Genomic DNA, 18,656 nt, shown 5'->3' with positions numbered 1-18,656 from the left:
TCTTATTATTTGAATGATAAGAAGTAGGCATAAGAATGACAATAATGAACATGACAATAATCTTCTCAAATTCATTCTGTTTTATAATTTTATGTCAGATGAGGGGAACTAAAGCTAGCTGACATTGGGATGAGCCAGATGTGGCATGTGCTTTTAAGTGTTAGGAGATTTAAAGTTTTTGTAGCTCCTGCAAGGATATTTTCAATGTGCTATTCAGGCTCAACTGTTCAGGAGTGCTTACAAATCAAATAAATTAAGATTTAAGATGGACATCTAAAAGCAAAAACTCTGCACATACTGGTATCTACCTTAGAGTGCTGAAAGAACCTTACCCTCAACAGCAGTTTTCTGTGTTTGGTACCACTCAAATCTAGGTATTTCATATGATTAAAATAGATGCTATCTTTTCCAGCCTGTAAGGCTGCAACTGGCTCCCAGTCAGAAACACACTGGGAACCACTATCACTAGCTATAGATTTTTAAAGGTAATACATAACAGTTTGTACAAAAACAGTATTTATCTTTCATAGATATCAAAGCACTCTACAAGGATGGAAATATAATTAATTCAGACTAACAGCAAGGAAAACTGAAAGAGAGAGTAGCTTAGTGTAAGAATGGAGCTAGAACCACTGGCAATTGGCAATTGATCTTTGATTATCAGCAGGTAAGTATGCCCAGTGGTCTGTGATGGGATGTTAGATGGGATGGGATCTGAGTTACTACAGAGAATTCTTTCCTGGGTGCTGGCTAGTGAGTCTTGCCCACATGCTCAGGGTTTAACTATCAGAGGGGTAGCCGTGTTAGTCTGGATCTGTAAAAGCAGCAAAGAATCCTTTGGCACCTTATAGACTAACAGACGTTTTGGAGCATGAGCTTTCGTGGGTGAATACCCACTTCCTCAGATGCACGTAGTGGAAATTTCCAGGGGCAGGTATATATATGCTAGCAAGCAAGCTAGAGATAACGAGGTCAGTTCAATCAGGGAGGATGAGGCCCTGTTCTAGCAGTTGAGGTGTGAAAACCAAGAGAGGAGAAACTGGTTCTGTAGTTGGCAAGCCATTCACAGTCTTTGTTCAATCCTGAGCTGATGGTATCAAATTTGCAGATGAACTGAAGCTCAGCAGTTTCTCTTTGAAGTCTGGTCCTGAAGTTTTTTTGTTGCAGGATGGCCACCTTAAGGTCTGCTATAGTGTGACCAGGGAGGTTGAAGTGTTCTCCTACAGGTTTTTGTATATTGCCATTCCTAATGTCTGATTTGTGTCCATTTATCCTTTTCCATAGACTGTCCAGTTTGGCCGATGTACATAGCAGAGGGGCATTGCTGGCATATGATGGCGTATATTACATTGGTGGATGTGCAGGTGAATGAACCAGTGATGGTGTGGCTAATCTGGTTAGGTCCTGTGATGGTGTCGCTGGTGTAGATATGTGGGCAGAGTTGGCATCGAGGTTTGTTGCATGGATTGGTTCCTGAGCTAGAGTTATTATGGTGCGGTGTACAGTTACTGGTGAGAATATGTTTCAGGTTGGCAGGCTGTCTGTCGGCAAGGACTGGCCTGCCACCCAAGGCCTGTGAAAGTGTGGGATCATTGTCCAGGATGGGTTGTAGATCCTTGATGATGCGTTGGAGGGGTTTTAGCTGGGGGCTGTATGTGATGGCCAGTGGAGTCCTGTTGGTTTCTTTCTTGGGTTTGTCTTGCAGTAGGAGGCTTCTGGGTACACGTCTGGCTCTGTTGATCTGTTTCCTTATTTCCTCGTTCGGGTATTGTAGTTTTGAGAATGCGTGGTGGAGATTTTGTAGGTGTTGGTCTCTGTCTGAGGGGTTAGAGCAGATGCGGTTGTACCTCAGTGCTTGGCTGTAGACAATGGATCGTGTGATGTGTCCGGGATGGAAGCTGGAGGCATGAAAGTAGGCATAGCGGTCGGTAGGTTTTCGATATAGGGTGGTGTTAATGTGACCATCACTTATTTGCACCATGGTGTCAAGAAAGTGGACCTCCCGTGTAGATTGGTCCAGGCTGAGGTTGATGGTGGGGTGGAAGCTGTTGAAATCATGGTGGAATTTTACCAGAGTCTCCTTCCCATGGGTCCAGATGATGAAGATGTCATCAATGTAGCGTAGGTAGAGAAGGGGCATGAGTGGACGAGAGCTGAGGAAGCGTTGTTCCAGGTCGGCCATAAAGATATTGGCATATTGTGGGGCCATGCAGGTGCCCATAGCAGTGCCACTGATCTGGAGATATATATTGTCATCAAATTTGAAATAGTTGTGTGTAAGTATAAAGGCACAGAGCTCAGCAGCCAGTTGTGCTGTGGCATCATCAGGGATAGTGTTCCTGACAGCTTGTATTCCATCTGTGTGTGGGATGTTTGTGTAGAGAGCCTCTACATCCATGGTGGCTAGGATGGTGTTTTCTGGGAGGTGACCAATGCATTGTAGTTTCCTCAGGAAATCAGTGGTGTCACAGAGATAGCTGGGAGTGCTGGTGGCATGGGGTCTGAGTAGAGAGTCCATATATCCAGACAGTCCTTCAGTGAGAGTGCCAATGCCCGAGATGATGGGGCGTCCAGGATTTCTGAGTTTGTGGATCTTGGGTTTAACTGATTGCCGTATTTGAGGTCGGGAAGGAATTTTCCTCCAGGGCAGATTGGCAGAGGCCCTGGAGGTTTTTCGCCTTCTTCTGCAGCGTGGGGCACGGGTCACTTGCTGGGGGATTTTCTGCAGCTTGAGGTCTTCAAACCACAATGGCCCTGGAGGTTTCTCGCCTTCTTCTGCAGCCTGGGGCACGGGTCACTTGCTATGGGATTCTCTGCAGCTTGAGGTCTTCAAACCACAATTTGAGGACTTTGATAACTCAGACATAGGTTAAGGGTTTATTACTGAAGTGGATGGGTGAGATTCTGTGGTCTGCATTGTGCAGGAGGTCAGACTATATGATCATAATGGTCCTTTCTGACCTTAAAGTCTATGAGTCTATGAGTCAGATCTTCTGACTTTCAGGTAGAGGCTGCAGGTCCATACAGAGCAACAGACTACTTGCAAAAGATAGCTGAATAGCTGCGCATAACAAAACATGTTTGGAAGAACATAGCCTACTGCAGCTAAAGTGATATTCTTTCATCTCTCCAGAATATGGAGGACTACAACATACTATTTAAAATCCTGTGCTTTGGGAGTTTATGTGATAATTCAGCTATAAAGACTTGCTCCCACCTCTGCCAATATAGGTTTAGTCTCAGCCTAAAAATGTAGAAATTTAGTTTTAGCTCAGATTTAAGGAGCAAATTTATTTTTTACTGTTTTTATAGCCTTGGAACTGGAGGAAAAATGTATTCCACTTTAGATCAGTTTTAAACTTTGTGCCAATTCATAAGTGATTTTGTTTCAAATACTGCAGTCTATTAGTACATAATGTCTGGCAGGTCCTTTTGTGGTTTTGTATTTGATAATCAGATGAGTTATTAATATTTCAGAATTTTTTACTGTTTTCATAAAGATTCTAAGGCACACAACAAAGGAGCAATTACCATCGTCTATACTATCAGCACTTGAAACAAAGTACTTTAAGTGTTTTTAAAATGGTTAGAAGACATTACAATTTGCCCCTAAGGAAACATTTCAGTCTACCATGTATACCTCCACATATCTACATAAGAAACATGTAATCGTGTGTCACTTTCTCTTCTTTCAGTACAACAACTTGGGAAATTAATTCATTATCAATATATCTTTAAAGGAATATTTAGGAACATGCAATGAACTGAGATAGGGCTTTTGTGGCTGTGCTTTTTTATAAAAGAAGGAATTTTCTGGTCAATCATCCATTTTTGTCACTTCATGGCCATTGTATGGGCCTGCTTCTAATTTCAATTTGTGACACACTTTTTTTTCCCTACAAACAGGCCATGAAAAGCCACACCAGTATGTAAAACAGGAGATTAGCTAATCAAGATCTGTGCTATCCAAATGCTTCACAGTAAGAAGAACAAGAGTGAATCAAAAATCCCCTGAACTTTACAAATTTCCCAGTTGAGTACCATAGCAGGGCTGCAGACACACACAGCACCACAAACAAGGGTGTAATCCACATGCTGACACACTCAAAACAAAAGGGTTGCTGTACCAACATTAACTAGACACTGTGAGATGAGGAAAATGATGGAGAAAGCAAGGCAGAGAGATTAAGTGATTTGCCTGGACACATAGTAAATCTGAAATAGAACAGGTGTTAGAACTCAGGAGACCTTCGCTTCTGGAAACACATCTATGCACTACACTATGCTGCATCTTCTTTCAGATTATAGAGTAGGAAAATGGCATTGCATGATAAACATAATTTTGCCACAGATATTGCTAATACTAGAGTTTTGAAAACTATCAATACTTCCAGGAAAGACTTACCAGGAATTGCCTTCTGTAATCTAAAACCAGAACTAGGCATCTTGAATGGAGAAAAATCATTAAATAATTTAATATGACTGCTAGATAGACTAAACTAGATCTGTAAAGACAATCAAAGGGCATGATTTGGACTAAATTAATCTTCCCTAACCATGCAAAGAGATCCACTACAATTGTCAGCCTAAGCACTTTTTCCTTCCAAAGAACGCCACTTGGCCTATTATATGTAGCATCATGCACTTCATTGTTAACTTTGAATTCCCTTGTTTTTGTGGGATTAAGTCAGACCCTTCACATTACTTTAATCTATTTTTTTGTGGTTTAATTACAAGATATTCTCTAGAGTGCAACACAGTAACAACTAATCAGCTAGTTCTTAGCTTCCACAAAAGGAACTGTCATCTGTTATTATCTGCATTGCTAAACCTACCACAGTGTCAGCAGAAATAAAGACAACCAAACCACAAAACGCTATATTTAAATAATGTTATGTCTGTGATTTAAACACACAAAAGCAAGAAAGCTCACACTTGAAGCTGGAACTCTGTCTCTAATCCACTGTATTGCTCAGAGCTAGGGCACTACCAATAATATCTAAAAAGAGGAGCCCTGTTTGGAGACTCTGGCAATACACAGCACGGTGAGGAGAACATAGGATAGAATTTCAACCCAAATGGCAAATTTCCTTGCTATTGGGGTAGGGGAGGAGGGGATCACACTTTCACTGTCAGTGAAATCTGAAGGCAAGTTGTTTGGTTTATTTTTATGCTGTTTCTTCATTCATAAAGCAAACAGCTAGCTATAAGTAGGGCCCTACCAATTTCACCATCCATTTTGGTCAATTTCACGGTCATAGGATTTTAAAAATTATAAATTTCATGATTTGAGATATTTAAATCTGAAATTTCACAGTGTTATAATTGTAGGGGTTCTGACCCAAAAAAGAATTGGGGCTGGGAGAGGGTGTCACAAGGTTATTGTAGGGGGATTGTGGTACTGCTACCCTTACTTCTGCACTGCACTGCTGCTGGTGGTGGCACTGCCTTCAGAGCTGGGTAGTTGGAGAGCAGTGGCTGCTGTCCGGGAACCCAGATCTGAAGGCAGAGCCGCTGCCAGCAGCAGCGCAGAAGTAAGGATGGCATGGTATGGTATTGCCACCCTTACTTCTATGCTACTGAGCCCTCTGTCAGCAACTGCCACTCTCCTACCACCGAGCTGTGAAGGCAGCAGCGCAGAAATAAGGGTAGAATGGTATGGTATTGCCACTCTTTCATTTGTGCTACTGCTTGTGGGGTGCCACCTTCAGAGCTGGGCACCTGGCCAACAGCTGCCACTCTCTGACTGCCCATCTCTGAAGGCAGCACAGAAGTAAGAGTGGCAATACCATTACCCCCCTAAAATAACCTTGCAAACCCCCCCCCAGAACTCCCTTTTGGTCAGGAACCCCAATTTGTACAACGCTAGTTTCCCCTGTGAAATATGCATAATATAGAGCATAAGCACACAGAAGACCAGATTTCACTGGGGCAGACCAGGTTTCACGGTCCATGATGTGTTTTTCATGGTCGTAAATTTGGTAGGGCCCTAGCTATAAGAAAACACAACATTCATAGAAGGGGATGATAACTGACAAGCTAAACTAAATCAATGTATATAAAATACATAAACAGTGAATGTATTAAATACATTAAAGCAGGGGTCAGCAACTTCTTGTATGTGGCTCGCCAGGATAAGGACCTTGGCAGGCCGGGCCAGTTTGTTTAACTGCTTCATCGGCAGGTTCGGCGGACTACGGCTCCCACTGGCTGTGGTTCACCATCCCAGGCCAATGGAGGTGGCAGGAAGCGGCGCAGGCAAGAGGTGTGTGGGCCACGGCTTCCTGCCACCCTCATTGGCCTGGGATGGTGAACCGCGTCCAGTGGGAGTCACGGTTGGCTGAACCTGCCGACATGGCAGGTAAACAAACTGGCCCGGCACGCCAGAGTGCTTACCCTGGCAAGCCACATGCCAGAGGTTGCCGACCACTGCATTAAGGCAACATTAAGGCTGCAAAGTTAAAAACACCTGAGGACATTCAACATTTAAGATTACTTCTGCAGTGTTATATTAGGATCAGTGCACATATGGTGCATTAACCTGGTATTTTTGCAGTACATTTTTGCATTACATTTTGAAGGAAGAAAAAAGTAAATTACTTTACAGAACACTGTTAGCATTTAAATAATCCTCATTAAGTTTTGATTGGAGACTGGGGGACATGAGAGAGGGCAACATTTCCAACTAATCGAGCACAGTAAGATGGTGGAAGGTAAAGGTCTGTTTTTTCTACTGGAGATAGTTTTATTTCGTGTGCAGTTCTGCTCCAAAAAAAGTGAGTGGGCAAAAATGGCAGTTTCTAATTGAAGAGATCCATTCCCTTATCAGCCTATTGAGTGACTCCTGTTAGCCCTACAGTGATAAGAGATGGGTTTTATTCCTTTTTGTATATCAACAGCTTCCCAGAAAAATCCACCTTTGGGCATAGAGCAAGAATGAAATATTTCAGCCCAATGATGGATTTTTCAGCAGTTTCATATCTTAAGTATAGCTGTGGGGAAGAGGTAGCTGCTATGATACATATGCAGGGAATTTTATGCATGGGTGAAAATGCCAAGGACAGAAGGGACCATTGTGATCATCTAGTCTGACCTCCTCTATGACATAGACCATAGAACTTCCCCAAAATAATTCTTAGATCATATCTTTTAGAAAAACATGCAATCTTGATGTAAAGATTCTCAATGATGGAGAATCCACCAACACCATTGGTATTATTCCAATGGTAAATTATACTGTTAAAATTTACACTATAATTCTAGTCTGATTTTGGCTAACTTCAACTTCCAGCCATTGGATCGTGTTATACCTTTCTCTGCTAGATTTAAGACCCCTTATTACATATGTGTTCCCCACATAAATACTTTTAGACTGTAATCAAGTCAACTCTTAACCTAGTCTTTGTTAAGCTAAATAAATTGAGCTCTATGATTCTATCATTATAAGGCATGTTTGTTAATCTTCTAATCCCCTTTTCTGAACCCTCTCCAGTTTATCAACATCCTTTTTGAGTTGTAGGCACCAGATCTGGTTATATTCCACTGGCAGTCACACCACTGCCAAATACAGAGGTAAAATAACCTCGCTATTCCTACTTGAGATTCCCCCATTTATGCATTCCAGGATCACATTAGTTCTTTTGGCCCCATAGATATATACATTTACATTTATCCCAATGAAATGCATATTGTTTACTTATGCCCAGTTTACCAAGTGATCCAGATTGCTCTGAATCAGTGACCTGTCCACTTCATTTTTTTCCACTCCCCCCAATTTTTGTGTCATCTGCAAACTTTAACAGTAATGATTTTATGTTTTCTTCTAAGTCATTAATAAAAATGTTAAATAATATAAAACCAAGACCCAATCCCTGCAGGACCCTACTGGAAACACATGCCCTTAATGATGAGTCCCCATTTACAGACCTATCAGTTAGATGGATTTTAATCCATTTAATGTGTGCCATGTTCATTTTCTAGTTCTTTTTTTAAAATCAATGTCAAGTGGTACCAAGTCAAACACCTTACAGAAGTCTCAGTTTAGTATGTCAACGCTATTGCTTTTATCAATCAAACTTGTAATCTCAGCAAAAAAAGATATCAAGTTAGTTTGACAGGATCTATTATTATAAGCCCATGTTGAATAGCATTAATTACATTACCCTCCTTTAATTCTTCATTAATTGAGTCCTGCATCAGCCATTATCTTCCTAGATTTGATATCAGCCTGACAGGCTTATAATTACCCAGGTCATTCCATTTATCCTTCTTAACACAACACTAGAACAATATTAGCTTTCATCTTGTTTTCTGGAACTTCCCCAGTACTCCAAAATGTACTGAAAATCAACATTAGTGGTCCAGTGAGCTCCCCTCAGCCACCTCTCCTAAAACTCTTGGATGCAAGGTATCTCAACCTGCTGATTAAAAAAAAGTCTGACTTTAGAAGCTGCTGTTTAACATCCTCCTTAGACATTAGTGAAATGGAAAGAGTGTTGTCATCCGTTTTTTCCCACAAACACAGAATATAAATATTTATTGAACACTTCTGCCTTTTCTGCATTATTAATGATAATTCTACCGTTTCCATCTAATAATACACCAATATCATTGTCAGGATTCTTTTTGCTCCTAGTATACATAAAGACTTCCTTTTTATTATCCATATCTCTGCTGTTCATAGATTTCTCATTGTGTCTCTTTGCTTCCCTAATCAATTTTCTACAATTCCTAATTTCTGATTTATATTTATTATTATCCTCTTTCTTCCATTTTTTAAATATTTACAGCTGACTTCACTTCCCTTCTAAGTTAGATCAGTTTTTTAATTACCTTCTTCCTCAATTGTGGGATTGTGATTTCTGAGTATCTAGTAAGGTATTTGTAAATGATCTCCAATGATAATTCATATTTTTTCTGATTAAATACTTCCTTTCAGCTGATCTGTCTCATAATTGTTCTCAACTTTGTGAAACTGGCCCTATTACAGATCAGGTGTGTGTGTGTGTGTGTGTGTGTGTGTGTGTGTGTGTGTGTGTGTGTGTGTGTGTGTGTATTACATTACTAGTCTGGCCTTTATTCTGCTTGCACATTATACATGTAATCAAGTAATGATCACTTGCACCTAAGCTACCATTAATTTTTAGTTGTGTGATCAGTTCCTCTTTATCAGTTAGATCAAGGTCCAATAAAGAATTCCTGTGTGTTGGATGCAACGCTTTATGAATTAGGAAACAGCCATCTACAATGTTTAGACATTGCAAGGATGTTTTAGTACTGGCAGCATGAGACCTCCAGCATGTCACTGAAATTGAAGTCCCCCATGATCACGCAGCTTTTTTCTCATACATTGTAGATAGGTTCATAAAGAGATGATCATCCTGTTCCCTAGTGTGATTTGGTGATCTGCAGCAGACACCAACTATTGTCGCATCTTGTGCTTTATCTATTAAGACATTGTTCCATAAGCATTCAAGATCATTTTCTTCTGAGTTACCAGTGACTTGTAAACAGGTAATGCCATTTCTGACAGAGTGTCTGACAGAGTGTCACCCCTTTTGCCCATTCAATCCTTCCTGAGTAGTCATAATAATTTATTTTAATTTATTAGAAAGACTCTGTGATTCTCTTAGAACAGTTATAGTATATAGGTTAGCTCAGCCACTCTGGCTACTTTCCATCAACAGGAGTTGGTCCATTAAAAATAGTACCTCACCTATCTTGTCTCTCTCATAGTATATCATCTGTTATCCTACCCTTTACTAATAAAGAAAGCCTTAACGCTTACTAGTCAAATCTTTGAATTCAGTGAAACTTTGAGGGTACCCGCAGTATACAGCTTAGCCATCTTGGATGGGCCATAATACTTGCTGTAATATTTACTTTATATACTGCTAGATGAAGCATTGAAACAGCAGAGGTCCCCAAAGCTAGTCAATGTATTCCCACCAGTAACTACTAAATACTACGAAAATATAAAATTTAATTGGAACCTTATTTTGATTTTCTGGATGTTCTGACAAATGTGGGAGTTTGAATATGAGCCCCTCACACACACACACACACACACACACACACACACACACACACACACACACACACACACACACACACACACACACCAATACAAAGATTTTTGTAAATTTAAATAAATCTCATCATTCACTAAAAGGACTCACTTCCATTTATTTGTACAGAATACCTGTAGCAGAAGGATCCACTTACACTCTAATTGTTTCTTGCTAAATTGCTTTTCATTGTAAAAGAAATGGCAATAGTTGAATGGGAGTAGAATAATGTAGCAAGAAGACTGGAGCTTATTTTCAATGTTTAATTGCCATGGAAAGCTAACAAATGATTAAAAAGATAAATCAAAAGTTTGCAGAAAGAGTGAGGCTCCCAGTCACTTTTACAGTTTCATTTGAGCTACATAGATGTTATTATACAGTCATTTGCAAAACAATGAACTCTTACTGTTTATGAAAGTTTAATTTCTTGGTTTATTGCTTTAATATATTTCACATTGGTAAGGTTTACTTTTAAATGCAATCTTTGCCTGTATTATGTGGATGTTATTTTACACTGACTCTACAGACAGAATGAGTAACATCATAATTGTATTCATCTATGAAACAATTAAAGTTGGGGTAATTGCTTCTAGTTCCCTTATATCTGCATACTATGTAATAGAATTAATATTTTATCGTCTGGCACTGCTTTTTGTTAGCAGAATATTCTAAAAGCAATTTTTTTTGTTTGGCCCCAGGCATTCGAGCAAGTGTCAGAAAAAGTTTGGCTGAATCAAAAACTGTACCAAATGTAAAGTTACATTTATCCGATTCCATATCGCTGTAAGTTCACAGCCACAATTAGATTTTGGGCCTTTAAAAAAAGTGAGTAAAGCACAGATTATTTAATTAGCCAAACCTGATAATTTAAGAGGGGATGTGGATCTGCTAACAAATAGATGTCACCAAAAAGATACAGCTATCTTAGGCTGAACTCCATAATCATACATCTAGAAAAGAATAAAAATAATAGTGATTATTATTAGTGAAGAAACTTTCATAGAAGATTTCATGAACCCCACAGACAAACTATGTGAACATAGTTCCCTGTCAGAGGCTGTCACTTTGCTCTCTGAGAAATGTCAAAGAGGGTAAGGTGATACTATGCTGAAGGTCCAGGCAACTATTTCTATACTAGGGGTCAGCAACCTCTGGCATGTGGCTTGCCAGGATAAGCCCCCTGGCAGGCTGGACCAGTTTGTTTATCTGCCACATCGGCAGGTTCAGCAGACCGCGGCTCCCACTGACCGTGGTTTGCCATCCCAGGCCAGTAGGGGTGGTTTGAAGCTGTAGCCAGCACATCCTTTGCCTGTGGCACTTCCCGCCGCCCCCATTGCTTGATATGGTGAACCACGGCCAGTGGGAGCTGCAATCGGCTGAAAGTGCCAACGTAGCATTTAAACAAACTGGCCTGGCCCGCCAGGGTGCTTACCCTGGCGAGCTGCGTGCCAAAGGTTGCCGACCCCTGTTCTATACTTTGGCTAACCCAATCTAGTGAAGCAGAGAGTTCTCCTATAATTCACTAGAAAAGAATCAGAGAGACTCAGCTTATTGGAGCACAGGATATGACTCCAGAAGTTTTAGCTCTTCACATGAGTAAGTACAGCACAAGTGTCTACCCAATAACTCAAGTATGACTTTGCCATGTGACCACTCTCACCTGAGCTTAACCCAGGTGCCAATTACCCAAGCTAACTCTGCACTAAAGACATACAACAGCAAAGGCTAGGAAGAGGCCAGGTAGCCTAAAAGGAACCAGGTGCAGTTATATATTCTATAACTGACAGATGGTTGTGTCATGGTTCTGGCTATGGCTCAGCTAACAACTCACAATGAGTAATTTATTTGACAACTTTGACCCCATTTCTTCACATTTATTAATTAATTACACTGATTAGACAAATAGATTTTTGAATTTGTTACTTTTAAAAATGTGATCTGTGTGCAGCTGGTCAAATAAGTTACAAAATACTGTTTTCATTCCCCAGTTGTGACCCTCATCATTTCAGCACATGCTAAACTTTAAGGAGCCGTCACATTGACTTCAGCAGAGCAACTAACATTGAACATGTGCTTAAGTGATTTGCGGGAAAGGTGTCGTATGTGGATGCAAGTATTACTAGTATAAATATTTGCATATGTAAATTTAAAATTAGGTTTCTGCAAATATTCATAAATTCAGCTTTGAAATTTTCTTCCCATGAACATTTTTAACAAATTTCAGTAGCTCAAGATGTGCCCAAAGAGATGATACTGAAGAGGCCTGAATGAAACAAAATTGAGTTTGGACAAATGGTATAAAATAATTGCATTATTTGCTCAACTCTACTCCTGCATAATGAAGGGTTGGAAACCTGAAACCTGGGGTGAACTAATCTGTCTAAAAGTACTGGAGATAGTTGTCGAGAAAGAAGAAACCATATTTGTTTTGTTTTATTTTTAAAAGAAGCTCAAGCTAAAATATATTAAATGAGCCCTTTACACTGAAAAACAAAGTTTGAAGAAGGAGTTCAAAATAACCTGAACTGTACACAATGAATCAAAGAAATCAGCCATCTTACTCATATCTTTCTGAACATGCCTTCTACCATATCACATGCTCCATCAAATGAAGCAGTGGTGTATGCTAAAGCAGTTCTCATCTTTTCAGGGAAATGAGTAATTAATCATCATGTGTCTGCCATATTCTTTCAATATTAAAGCTCAGTCACAGATATGTAAACTGCCTTTAAAAATCTAGACTCATACAAGTGCCATCATATTTAGAGACAGCAACTTTTTATTAGGTAGATGTAAAATACAAAAATGCACATCAGCCAGCTAATCTTGCTGTTTTCTCATTAAAATTCTGAAATTAATAAAGCCACTACTGACAAAAACAGCAATGTGTATTTGTGACACCTGTACCTGAAAGTAGCACACTGTAGCCCCCGTATTCATTATTCATATATGGTTGTGATATTTCATACAAAGTATGCCATGTAAGATATTATATGAAAGGTCATGATCTGGTGAAACCCATTGTTCTTTCCAAATATGTATATCTTTAGTGTGTATGAAGTTATCGGATTTTTCTGTATCGTTGTTACTGAAGTATGTTGTAAATTTGAGAGTCTCTACCACAAGGATAGTGATCCCCGCCCTGGAGGGTGTTAAACAACCATTGATAAGAAGAGGGTTTTGTAATTCAATGACAGTTGCACAAGCATTACACAATGGGGACTGCTTGACCCTATGACTCAGTTGCACAAGACCACAGCAGGACGATTGCTCAACCCAGTAACTCAGCAAAGTCCACCAGGACATGTCTGGACAAGTGTCTTCTAGGCACATGGACTAAGGATATAAAACAGGGGACAGAGGCATCATGCTTTTGCCTTTCTCCTCCCACACCTATACTGAAATGCAGGGAAGACATATGATTTCAATTGAGAAGACTGGGTCCCAGGTTTAAGGGAGAAACCCATGTTTTATGAACTGTAACATCCAGTGGGGTGAGAACATTACTTGATCTAAATACTGCCTAGTGTAATAAGGTTTACGATTTAGATTGTGCGCTTATCATTTATATTCTTTGGTAACTATCTTTTCCACTTTTATGCCTTCCACTTATAATCACTTAAAATCTATCTTTCTGTAGTTAACAAACCTGTTTTATATTTTACTTGAAAAGTCTTAACTCAGATAACAAAGGCTGGTACATGTCCTCTCCATGCTGAGGGAGGGGTGGACTGGGTAATTTGCACTGGTCAGGCTTCTGACCAGGGCAAGAGGGTACAGCTCTGTGATGTCAGGCTGAGGAGCTGGGGGGGAATTGGCTGGTGCCTTTCTCCGTGTGATTTGTGAGTGGCTCTGGGACCATTCATGCAATCCAGCGAGGTGAGGGGCACCACATGCTGAGGGATAAGAGCCTCTGGAGGTGTTTGCTGCATGTCACTAGCAAACGTTGAGAAAGACAGCCCAGGCTGGAGAGGTAAGGAGGCCAAGCAATGCCCCAGTTCCAGATCATACCCCGGGGATCCCGTCACAATACTAACTTGTTGCCATCTTTTAAAAATCTGCATTACTTTGATATATAACTGAAAGTTTTCATTGTAAAGATGTGCTCACTTCAACTGAAATTTTAAAAATCTTGACTCAATCATTGTTTGTTGTTAAATCTAATATGGGGTTACTACATGAGGTACCACCTTTTCTTCACTGGATGGACCAAATTTTAAAAATGCATTAATCTTTAGAGATGTGTATGATACACAGCAAAATGTTTGATTTTATATGTGTACTCAGAAGTTCTGATAGACCCATTATTTTATATCAGAGATTATTTTTCTTCATCCATCATTCTCAATGGTAATTTATAGTCAGTTGATTGAATATTACATATTTATTGAGTACTTAACCTCCTATAATTCCCTCTTCCTTTCTTGTTCTAAATGTTTATTTCTCTACTATTGCACTGCTAAGTCATCTCTGGAGATAAACATAATGAGTTTTATGGGTAGGAGCACTGTGCTAAACTACTTTAAATTATAATTGTAAAGCTTTCATGTTACATTGATCGTCCTCTGAACATCCTGCTTGTTTGCTCTTTTTCATTTATGGTGAATTTCACCTATGGTCTGCAAGACCAGGGCCAGCTCTGCATCGTGGGAATAAGCCTGCAGTTGTGGCTGTGAAATCCAAAGCTACCATGCAAATGGTGTCTGTGCTGGCCCCATATATACAACAATGGATGTAGTCCCAAGACCCTGTGCAACTGGTATGAAGGGGCTACTGCTGCTATTTTAACCACAGTACTTAACAGCAGGTGTGAGTAGTGTCACAACCAACCCATTGACCCCATGTTGGGAATGGATTTCAACTCTTAAATATCTCTTCATACTCCAGCCACATAGAGCCCAGGTGGGTGGAGTAAATTTCAGGTGGGTAGAATAGATTTCACCCTATAATTTCAGAGGCTTCTAAACCACCTGTTCCCAACATTTACTCAGCAGAGGGCCACACTGGCAACATACCAGAAGGCTGCACTTAATTTGCCTGGCATGGTACTTACTGCACTGATTCTCATCTGTAATACGGAAGTGTGAAGGTTACAGCCCCCTCATGGAATTGTCCATCTTGACCTGCACATTCAGGCCACTCAAATCATGATGGAGTATGAGTCAGAAAAGGGTAATTGTGGGATGCACTTCGGCTACCCCTGTACATCTGGATCTTTATAGAAATTAGAGGCAGAAAAATATTAGGTTATTGAGCACATATCTCTGCTAATACAGTCTTGTTTCTCATAATACTTACTGAACTATTGTTTTATCATTTATAATTAAAACCCCACTGAATTTGCGATGTTGTGGATATTAGGCTACCACTGCAATTTTGATTTTAAGTAGCTTATTTTGCACAGTCCACAATTTTGCATACATTCTGAGGTCCGCAACACACAATTTTTCCCCAGTAGTACAATAGAACCCCATTTATCCTAGCTGATAGAGGCTGAGGCTCAGGCTGTCAGCCCTATGATGGCGGGGCTCCCACCTGTCAGCCCTACACATTAATGACTGTAATATAATTGCAGCAAAATGTCTGGTTATCAAAAACTTTAGCAGGGATAACATAATACTTGAGTGTTTATATTGTTCCAGCACTTTTTTCCTTAAACAAATCGGTCTTCTTTGGCTTTTCCAAATCACCGCAATTAATAATTTTCCATTATTACTTTTCTGCGATTTTCCATGTCTTGTCCGCAATTCAGTTGTAATTATTTGACAATTCAAGTAGGACATTATTTATAATCCATTTAGTCCATATAGTCATCAACGTTCTTTCTAAGATCCTTCCTCACTCTTTGAATAAGTTCTTTTAAATAATTTCAGAAGTGTAAAGTTCCAAGTGCACAATGCCAGCCTGGAGTAAGTTTAAGTATGTAAGTCACAGAGCTAGGAGATTTAAGAGAGAGAGAGAGAGAGAGAGAGAGAGAGAGAGAGAGTGTGTGTGTGTGTGTGTGTGTGTGTGTGAAGACCTCTCTGTACCTCTCCTACAGGAGAAAAGCTAGCTCTGGCAGGCTCAATTTAAATACAATATAACTTCACCCCAATGTAGTTCTATATACTGCTTTATGTTGTATTGTTTGGAGTTTGTGTTTTTGTTGTTGGAAATTATGTTAAATGATGTACAGTAAATGTATTTATGGAAGGGGGAGGAACTGTGAAAGAATAACCTATGGAAAGTGCGGCCATCCTGAACTCACAGGTAATGGAATTTGCTTGGGCAGCGAGCCAAACTCAACAAGAGGAGACACTGTCTGAGAAAGCAGAAACTCTTTCCTGGTATCTTGCTTGTTTTGGGTTTACCATTCAGAGAATCTTGACCCTTCATGGAACGAGACTTGGCACCGATTACGCTGGTAATACTGACTTTGTGAAACCAGACTGGACAGTAGTTGAGCTGTTGGAGCTGACTTCATAGAAAGTAGGAAGCCTGGAGGAGCTGATTTTGTGGAATCTGACCTGGCAGCTGCAGATCTGAGAGAAACTTGATCGTGCAGACTTCACTGGACTGCAGTGGACTAGTTGTGGAGATCTGTCTCCTGGTGTCCAACTTGACTACCACTGATTCTAACTGGATTCACAAGTGAGGTGTAGATGGGTGTGGATTTTGTGACTAAGAGTTTTGGGATTCCAGTGAATTGCATTTAATTGAGCAAAGGAAGAGATCAGAGCTGGAAAGAATGTGGAGTGTGAGGGGATTTGGAATATTTAGTGTTTGTTGGAATTTCCACTAAAAACATTAAAACAATATTCTATTGCACATTATTGAGAGAATGATTCTTGATCAATTATATTTTGACTTAACTAAAACTGGGAAATATTGGTGATGGCAAAAAAAAGATCTATTCCAGCCCCCACTGTACAGAAAATATTGACCATTATTTTGAAATCTGATTACCTTTCATTGAATTAACAGAGGACTATGACTCCAGGAGACAAGCAGTCAACACATATTTTTTGTTAATTAATAATAGCCATAATTATTGCAGGGAATTTCTTTGTTTTAGTGTTATTGCTTCCAATTATTTTTATTGATAGGAAAAAATTCAATAAAAACATATTTAAAATCACTATAGCTAATAAAGAAATATGGGCTCTGACCACGTCCAATTTTCTAGCTCAATGTTCATGCTGATAACACATTTTTTATATGCCCAGCAAATTGTGTTCCTTATTTTTACAAAGCATATTTCACATACTTTGCAGATAAAATAACTCACAAAAATGTAATCTGTTTTTATAGGTCACAGAGATATAAGTAAATCCAGTGAACCAAAAATGTATTTTTGAAAATGTAATATTCTACAGAATGCTTTTCAGTTTTATTCTTGACTGCCTTTCTGATAACGTTCCATTGTTGTCTTATTTTCTAATAGATGATTCCACCTCTCTCCTCCTCCTCCAATGTACTACCTTGCAGGCAACCTATGACTTACACTGAGTGCATTCATAGCACAGCCGAATGAACTATCTACCTCATAGGTATTCATTATAGCACTTAAAGATATCACTGACCTTCCCTTTCAGCCATGACTGCAAATTTTCACTTGCTCTAAAATATTAACAGGGGTCTACAAAGAGGCAATTAGTGTCCTATCTAGAGATATTAATCTCATAGTGCAAAGTCAAAGGAAAACACATTAGACTGTAACCTCTTGAGGGCAGAGACCGTGTCTTCCAAGTGTTTGGACAGTGCCTACCAAAATAAGGCCCTGAACCTGACTGATGCCTCAGGGCACTATTGCAATACAATCATTAATTATTAGTAACAATGATCACAAAAAGAACAGGAGCACTTGTGGCACCTCAGAGACTAATGCATTTATTTGCACATAAGCTTTCGTGGCCTAAAACCTACTTCATCGGATGCATGGAGAGGAAAATTTAGTACGAAGATATATATATAGATATATAGATACACACCACACACACAAAGAACATGAAAAAAATGGGTATTGACATACCAACTATAATGAGACTAATCAATTAAGGTGGGCTATTATCAGCAGGAGGAAAAAAAAACTTTTGTGGTGATGATCAGGATGGCCCATTTCCAGCAGTTGACAGGAAGGTGTGAGTAACAGTAGGGGAAAATTAGCATGGGGAAAATAGTTTTTGCATGGGGAAATACCCTTCCACTCCCAGTCTTTATTTAAGCCTAATTTAATGGTGTCCAGTTTACAAATTAGGCAAGGACATTCATTTATGCATGCTGAAAGAATTTTTAGCTTCTTTATAGTCTCTTCTTCACTATGTAGAAATACCATAGTGATCTTATTCCAACAAGTATTTGCTACACTCTCTAAAATAAATGTGCTTTTGTATATGAATCCTTTAGAAACCTCAGCCTGACAGCTCTTGCCTTACTCACATGTGCACGCTATTTGGTTATGGTAGGGGGGATTTTAAATGACAGAAAGACTACTGCCTTTGTAAGTACTTTCTATTGCCCTCTTCACCACTCAGATAAATTCCACAAATACTTCTATGTCATTTGTTTCTACTAAACTCATCCACCTCCTCCACATACAGAGAATTACAG

The 18,656-nt window shown here is 39.6% G+C and overlaps 1 protein-coding gene across 2 annotated transcripts in view; it reads right to left on the bottom strand.

Moving 5' to 3' along the window:
• GPC6 (glypican 6) overlaps positions 1-18,656 on the bottom strand; it is a 1,184,479-nt gene that overhangs the window by 499,729 nt on the left and 666,094 nt on the right. The window lies entirely within an intron of this gene.

This window comes from Gopherus evgoodei, chromosome 1, assembly GCF_007399415.2.
Source record: "Gopherus evgoodei ecotype Sinaloan lineage chromosome 1, rGopEvg1_v1.p, whole genome shotgun sequence".
Classification (NCBI taxonomy): Eukaryota; Metazoa; Chordata; order Testudines; family Testudinidae; genus Gopherus; species Gopherus evgoodei.
The sequence above is the reverse complement of the archived record's forward strand: the minus strand, read 5'-3'. Positions and strand labels throughout refer to the sequence as shown.